The sequence below is a fragment of the Ooceraea biroi genome, chromosome 8 (genome assembly GCF_003672135.1).
Source record: "Ooceraea biroi isolate clonal line C1 chromosome 8, Obir_v5.4, whole genome shotgun sequence".
NCBI lineage: Eukaryota > Metazoa > Arthropoda > Insecta > Hymenoptera > Formicidae > Ooceraea > Ooceraea biroi.
Window position 1 is genome coordinate 1,368,935 of NC_039513.1, and position 8,761 is coordinate 1,377,695.

At 35.3% G+C, this 8,761-nt stretch overlaps 1 pseudogene; it reads right to left on the bottom strand.

Moving 5' to 3' along the window:
- Positions 1–4,365: 4,365 nt before the first annotated feature.
- LOC105279390 lies at positions 4,366–6,315 on the bottom strand (annotated as a pseudogene).
- Positions 6,316–8,761: the final 2,446 nt, after the last annotated feature.

Consider the following 8,761-nt stretch of genomic DNA (forward strand, 5'->3'; position numbering starts at 1 on the left):
CGTGGTGCACACTGGCTAATACTGACGGTAAACAGTAAAATACTAAAAAAAACTTCAGTGTCTTTTATATAGCGAGTTATTATCATTGGTCTGCCAAAGGTTGAACCTGAGTTTTCGGGATAAGGAGGGCGTTTTTAAAAAAAATGTTACGAACAAAAGTTACTTACTTTTCAATGGAGAATCAGAATCTGCAATAAAAAGTATGGGTTTCTGTTTAAAAAATTGGACTAGACCTTCAAATGACCTTGAAAATGACCCCGAATGACCAATCTATTACCGCCACTGAATGGCCCCCTTCCAACCCTGCAACTTTTGACTGAAACATTTTTCCCGAAATAGCCGTGGTTTCGAGATATTCAAGCGCGAAAGTTAAAGTGGGACACCCTGTATAAAGCCGGAAATTACTGAGGTATCTAGATATACCGCTAGCGCCTCTCGCGGCAAAAGTATCAACTGGACAGCATCGACGACGACGACAACGACGACGCACAGTGGTTTAAACGCCCGATTTTGTGGCAAAAACTAAATATAATATCTAAAACTAATATTTTAGTAATGATAAGTTGCATAAGGTATAAATAATATTTGTTACAGCTTAGAGAATTATTATTAATATGAAAAACAGGTTATATACAAGGTGGGACATTTAAAATGTTACAAATTACTCTTAAACAGAGACTTCGATTTTTTTAAGTAAATGGCACATAGAGGCATATTAAACTTAGGAACTTAGGAACCCAAGAGATTAAGTACATCACAAGGAAGAGTGCAGCTACTCTTACGTGGAAGTTTTCTAACAGATGATAGATATGGATCTGAGAAAGTAACAATCTGTTAAATAGATCAGTGTTTGTAGCAATTCTTGATATCTTTCGAGTTCTGTTTTCTTTAAAGGATTTGATATTCTTATTTTTAGCTTCAAGTGCTTCCTCAGAGTAAAGTCCTATAGGTAATTCCATTGATAACATGACATCTGCTCCATGAATCAGAATGAAATGAATAGAGGCGGGCATATAATATCATGGGTAAAGCTGTTGACAGAGTTTGGCCGTAACTAGATCGTAAGTCCTGAATTTCTCCACGTTTATTGTGTATCCACAAGCAAGAGTGGTAAGAATTATATAAAATCTGAACAACAAATCTTTGTTCACACCAGTAATAGCAGACACTAACTCGTAATTCTCAAAAAAACGCCTTGCAGTGTTCCCGTCGTTTGTAGTGCCAAATCCCTGTTTAACAACATCGACTATCAGGCCCATATCCTTCCGTAACTGCTTCTGTACGGTGCTCTTCCTAATTTCATAAGCTGCCTCATTTACTCTCCATTTCTGAAGTTCCATCTTGTACGCAATATTCAACATGTATTCAAGGCATCTTAAACGAGCATGAAGGACTGATATTCCATAAGCAAACACAGAATCATCGACAGGTTTTTTCAGAACCGATTCAACGTTTGTCTGGGAGGGTTTTGCACCACAAGCATAGCATGTTTGAACTGAAGAATCAGTAATAGCGCTGCGAGCCTTGCCGTCAATCATGGTCATTTTCAGTTTTGGCGCTAAAACAATGACTTGCCCACTCTCTGAAATAATTTTTGCAATAGATAATAATAAAATAATAGAGGATTGCTAACCATCTAGCATACGTTTAGCCAGTTTGATCGAAAGAATACTTCATTTGAAATAATTTTAGTTGAATAGAGAGACTCAATTTGTTCGGTTATGTATTTTTTTTCACCAACTATCAAATCCTTTGTTTCATGTCGCATTTGGAAACGAATTGGACAGCAAAATCTTGTTGAGGATGGTCTTGGGTTTTGCCAAAGAATTTTCCTCTCAATGGACTCTGGCAAAAGAACATAAAGTTGTAAGGGAACAGTGGCTGTAAAAAACATAATTATCGTCTATAATCTCGCTGTTCATTCTCTGTTTGTATTGTGTATGACCACTGCTTCCATCTGAACCCCATTTCAAATCTAAAAATATATGTTCAGTTTCCAACGGACTTAATCTTTTTATGATTTCTTTGAGAAAAAATATTAAACGCTGAATTGTATGATCTAGGAGGGCTTGCAGCTGCACCTCTGCGCTGTTTTCTGTAACAATCATTGAGTCAGGAAGTGGATAGCAACGAGTTTTAGCTTCTAAAACGGTCGAATACGAAGGTAGAATATGATTCTTTCTTTTATTACCATTCACGATATTTCTAATGTGAAGGTACTGTGCTTTGCTCAGATCAGCCTCAATAATAAGTGACACAGCCTCATTAGCCGATAAAGGATTTTGATCTTGCTCAGAATTTTGAATATCTATTAAAATTTTGTCTGCCATGACAGGATTTGATGCCAACATCTGTAAAAGATTAGCAGCACTTTCTTTTCCTTCTTCTCTTAATTTCATGACTACAGCATAAGTGAGAATCTCCAAAGAATTTGTAGCCCGTATATTTTGTGTTCGCAGTCGCTTGGTTCGTGGAGTACAAATTTCAAAATCTAGTTTTGGACGACCTATGTTATTGGCGCGTTGATTTTTGGGATAGCCAAATCTGTGGAAATAGATTTTGCAAAGTGTTGCAAAATCGAATTTGTTGCAAATTTATACTGAGAAAAATATCATAGCCTATCTAATCGGATAATCCAATTAAATAGTAACAAACGGATATATCCGATTAAAGTGTATAAAAGGCAAAGAAAATGATCGGACATATCTGATGAAGGTAATCGGACATATCCATCATTTAATCGGAAAACAAGAGTAACAATCAGATACACTATTTAATCGGTTTATTCGATGGAAATTTTTCTCAATGTATCATCACATAACTAACAGTTTGTTTACTTGGGCGAAACTGCAACACTGAATGTTATGTTACTCTGCAACCAGGAATCTTTTTTTTTAAAAAGATGTTCTCAACGCGACAACATTTATCCCAGCGAGTGAAGAGTTTGGAGCAAAAATATGAAACAGAATTTGTATAATGAACTTAAAGAATATAGAAGTTGTAAGAGAGAATAACTCAATTCACAATTTAAAAATAACAGATCAAAATTCGCAACAAAACACAAGTTATATAAATTGACAGTTTATGATAATTGGTGCACAGACAAATTAATGATAATTAACAGTGTTAATAAAGGTCTTAAAATTAACATACGGGTTTCAAATAAAACACATTCATGAACATTACAATTCAATAAACAAGTGTGAAATAGATAAACATTCAATACACAAGTATTAAATAAGTAAACATTCACTTTAAAGAATACGATAAATGAATTAATAATACAGATAATTCGCACATAGAATACAATAATGTCATAAATTAAATGAAACGGAACAGATTACGCAAACGTCTGATTATCGTGGTTAATAAACTTGATGGTTATAATTTTGGTTGGATACACTGACCTTAATATGAATGAGAGATTCGAGTATAAATATGAGATTGAGAGATGCTTCTGGAATTGTCCAAGATTGGTTCTGTAGGCGAGAATCAAAACCAGAGCCTGACAGAATGAGAGTCTTTCCTGCGATCTTTGGACGAGATTATGCTCTCCAGAAGCTCTTTGATTCAGGCTGATTTGTGAGCGTAACTAAGTTGATATAGCACTCGAATGAAATACTTCTACTGTATAGACTTTACGGAAGATACAACAGATCACGAGAGATTCGTATCACACGAGACTGTAAGAGAGACTGTGACTAACTGGTCACCAACCAAACGCACGAACAAAACATGAGAGAGACAAAGCACATGAGAGATATTCAATAACTTGAAATGAACTCTTTAGGGTGCTTCCCCACGGAGCGTACCTTGCGTAAGCGTAACCTGCGTATTCTAGTGATTTAATAAAAGTTACCATGAAGTTGCGCTATTCTGAAAGCCGTCATTCCAATGGGGCGTAATTTGCTGAATTGCGCAAAAATACAACCAATCGCTGATTAGAGTTTTTGTTACAGAAATGCTAAACAAATTTGCGATTGGCTTTCGTAACCTACGCGCTTTGAAAAGTACGCCTCATGGGGAACCGGTACTCTGTGCATAAGTATGTGTGAGGCGGAATGTATGTGACTTGAACCGGTACCCACGACATTCGCACGCATATACCATTCCAAACCTGATTCACATTAATGATAAGTACGTTATAATTAATAATTCATTAAATTAAAATTAGAATATTAATATTATAAAATGATTAAGGTCACAGAAAATTGGCATACGTCTTATCGCGCCACGCCACTTTGCCACCAAATGCTTTTCAGTGGCCTGTAGTCGCACAAAGTTTCAGCATAGGCAGTTTTGGTCTTGACAATTGTTCTTAACATTTTTGAGAGTTGTTTGTCGAAAGAGATAATCCCGTGTATGTCGAAGGAGATCACGAAGGGCTTAAAAGCCACCTCAAGTTCCAGTTTATTTGAATTACCCATTGAATTACAAGCACAGTTTTGATTGTCGAAATCTATAATTATTGTAATTCGTAGAATACAATCTTGTGACTAAAATAATTTAAAAAGCGAGACCAGCCTCGGAGTAAGTAGTGAATATCTTCTCAATCGAGTTGACGTACGCGGCTGTCCTCAGGTCGAGTCCGAGATTAAATCTCATGGCAGTTTTCATGATAGCCTGGAAGTAATAAAACGTTGCTTAAAGTTTGAATTTAATTTAATAATAATTATTTAACGAATAATGAAATATAATAATAAAAATACTAATGAAATAATAATGAATAATAAAAATAAAATGTTCCTATTTCGTATAAATATGGCATCTCGATTATATCGATCGAGGTAATTACCCTAGCTGATCTCTCCATCGTGTAATCTAGACCAGAATGAACGATGTCCTTTTCGGAAGCGCCAGATATACGTTTCTGGAAGGCCTCGGACGGTGTGACGGGTATGCGGCCACCAACGCGACCGAACCTACGTTCCAGAGACTCCTGTACTGATTCTGTAGAAAGAAATTTAGAAGATTAGCTTATTGTGTCTGCGAGTCTGAACTTTAATCGAGTCACTGTTACTTAATGTGACTCAACGTACCTAAAAGATGGTAATTGGACTCCCTTTCGTACTTGAAGGTCAAGCGGCCGTACGATACATGGTTCAGATTTTTTAACCACTCGAAGAACGAGACTGTGACACCACCGACGTTAATGTACAGATCCGGGATTACAAGAATGTTCCTGTCGATCAGGATTTTATCCGCTGCGGGGGTGGTCGGTCCATTAGCAGCCTCCGCGATAATTTTCGCCTGTCGAAAAATACGATTTGAATGAAAAATTTTATTATCCAGTATCTTTATGAGAGAAATAAAAAATTGAAATCTTCTTTTGCAGAAATAATCCGTACCTGGATACGTCCTGCGTTGTCTTTGTTAATTACTTTCTCTATAGCAGCCGGTATAATATATCGCACGGCTTGTACATGAGATTCTCGCCTTCGTACGGTTTGGCGCCCGGAAAACCAACGATGGTGCCGTTCTCTATGCGATACTCTTCCAATTCCTGAAAAAATAACACGAGAAGCAAAATCAGAAAAGTTTCTTGTTTCGTATAATCGATGAAAATTTAGGCTCACAAATTATTAAAGCGTAAATGCTGAGATAAACACATTTCTTCATTTATCTTCGGGTCGATGCCCTCTGAATTGTAAATGGGCCGTCGTGCTCAATCACGCCTATGCAAGCAGCACCCGCCCGGTGTAAGTAACGCATCGAGTGCAGGCCTACATTACCAAAACCTTGCACAATAAATGATAATTTATTAGATAAATGTAATACAATAAAATTATACAATAAAATATTATAAAATAAAACTGGTCATTTTATAACAGTGTAATATCTTAATGTTAGCTCTGTTTGTGTTGTTTGTTTCCCAAAAATTCATGTACTTAAAGAGAATATGTAAATTAATTTGAGAAAAAAAGTTCAGAAAGAGAAAGCAAAGATTCTACATGCAAAAACAATACGACAGACCTAGCTATTAATATACAGCTATAACCTTAAAATTTTGTATTGACAAAATCGTAAGCAAGTGGATTGAATATAATAGAACTCTATAGCTGATATAATAAATTCTATATAACGACAATTATTAACTTACCCTGATTTGATCCTTATTCATGTTTTTGTTTAAACTTTTTGTGTACAATACACAATATCCTTTTTGTAACACATAATAACACGCACGAACTGGCACGAACACGCACTAATACACATCCATCGGCGTATCTTCCGCCAGAAATTGAAATCGACGTAATGACAAAACGACGTAACAGCGTAAAATAACTAGGCGGAAGTTTTCTAGTAACTTCAGGTTACGCTTTACGCAAGTTACGCTCCGTGGGGAAGCACCCTTACAGAAAGGAAATGCGACCGAGCGTCGCTCATTGGCATTGCCTATGCACTGCCTCCTGGTTATCATTTCGCTATGTTTGAGTACTTGCTGTATTGCTGTATTTTAAACAGAATTCTTCAAAGATTGTTTAGCCTCGTCTGTCAAAGTGCAACTTAAATGGGATTCAATAAAATTTTGAAGATGCATCCTCTGAGCATTTTTACCATCAGCTCTCTGTTTAAGCACTTGATAAAGCTCAATTTTTTTAAAAGTAAAATTACCCATGATCAATAAGAATACCGTATTCTAGAGGAAAAGAGGAAAGGTAATATTCAATTACAGGATATCTCTGTCCGTGTATACAATGTATATCTAGATGTATATATATAATATATATACGCATTACACACACACACGCACACGCACACACGTATATATATTCTTGTGTAATTTTTCGAGTTTTAATTACTCAATTAATTTTGTAAGCCCAGTGTGTGTGTGTATTAATAATACCTCATATATCAAGAAACGTACTTACTTCCACAGGTCTTACTATATGATTTATTTTTTTTCTCATGCAAATTATGCAAATAACTCTCTCTCTTTCTCTGCAAATAGCAAATAGAAATGACTCGTAATCAAGCTGACATGGCGTATGATGTCTCAACTGTTACAAGTTGTTCATAGATACAGTCTGTTTTTTTGTCATAGCAACCGAATCAGCAAAAATTAGCAATTTCTTTCCTCATGTTCTTCAAAAGTATGATATTCTGTTCAATCTTACTACAAGACCTTGTTGGCTAAAGGCGGCTAAAGTTTTATATCGCATAATAAAGTTGGAGAATTGATTCACACTAAACGTCATACAAGGTTAAAAACTCGTATATAATATATACAGGATATATACGTTGTGCTAAGTTTTTTTGCCAATTTTGTAAATAAAACTTAAATTACACATGTCAAATAATAATAAATTGTATTAAAACATTTTATTAAACCACTCTATGTAATGTGAAAACTAATGTAAATAAAGTAACGGAACTGCAGAAAACGGTTATATCAAACATGTTAAAAAATTCTTCATTTTTATATGCTTATACTATGCATTCAAGACAACATGCAAGCATTTAAATTACAGGACATCGTTTTTCGTGCATTTTTCTTACAATTTCAATAATTCTTTCTGGTATTTGGACGAATTAGAAAAATTGATTTTTTGCCACATTTTCGATATTTTAGACCACTGTGCGACATTTCTTAATGTAAAATTTCGAGATTTTGACTTTGCGACGCAATATCTCTGCTCGTAGGGCACGTAGGCCAAAACTAAAAACACTATTCTGATGTAAATCATACCCAAGCTATCGATTGAGCCTACTCAGAACTATCAATTCAGCCGTTATTGAGATCTGATAACCTTGAGTACTCGCAGCTCGCCGACTCGCGTAAATGATTCACGGTGCTGTCTCGCGCTGCGCGTATACTTGGCGCGAGACACTACCGTGTCTCTTGATAAGATAGTGTGAGATACTCTATTTTAAAATGAGACTATATGTTATAATATAATTGAGTGATAAGGAAGGTAAAAGAGGAAAGCGAATTAATATAGCCTAACAGATTTTATTTTCATATTTTAATCATCGGAATAAATAAAGTTTACTTTATCGTGTCAAATTTTTCTCGAAACACGGATACAAGTTTTTCGGGTTGGTCAATTAAAATCGGACACCCTATATATTATAATCAAAAGTGGACACCCAGTATATTATAATTAATCATCAGAATAAATAAAGTTTAATTTATCGCGTCAAATTTTTCTAGAATCATAACTACAAGTATTTCGGGTTGATCAATTAAAATCAGACACTCTATATATTATAATTAAAAGTCGACACCCTGTATAATATAAATAAGATAACGTGAGATACCCTATATATTAAAAATATTACAATGAGACTTGGATTTATAACAAATGCTCAAAATGTTGGCCATTTTCTTCTATACACAGATGACGATGAATAGAAGCAAATGTGCTATGATGATGTTGACGACGATTTGGATTTCTCTCTTTCAATGAAAGATATGAGAATGTTTATCATTGATAGTAAACGCAACTATTCCCGAAATCGCTCGGTCGAACGATTTTTGTTAGTAAACACGGTGAGTATCCACTTACGAAGTACGCTTACAAGACATTAACAACAATCTCCCATTTGATTGATTACCTCAGTATCGTTAGTGTCTGTTACGATAATACAAAATTCGTCTTCAAAATAAACAATAATTTTTCTTTTGAAGAGCTAGCTGACATGCATCTTATTTATGGCGAAGCGAGATGTAATGGAAGAGAAGCTGCACGCTTGTACGAAGAAAGATATCCAAATCGCCGTCAACCTCATCATAGCACATTTGCTTCTATTCATCGTC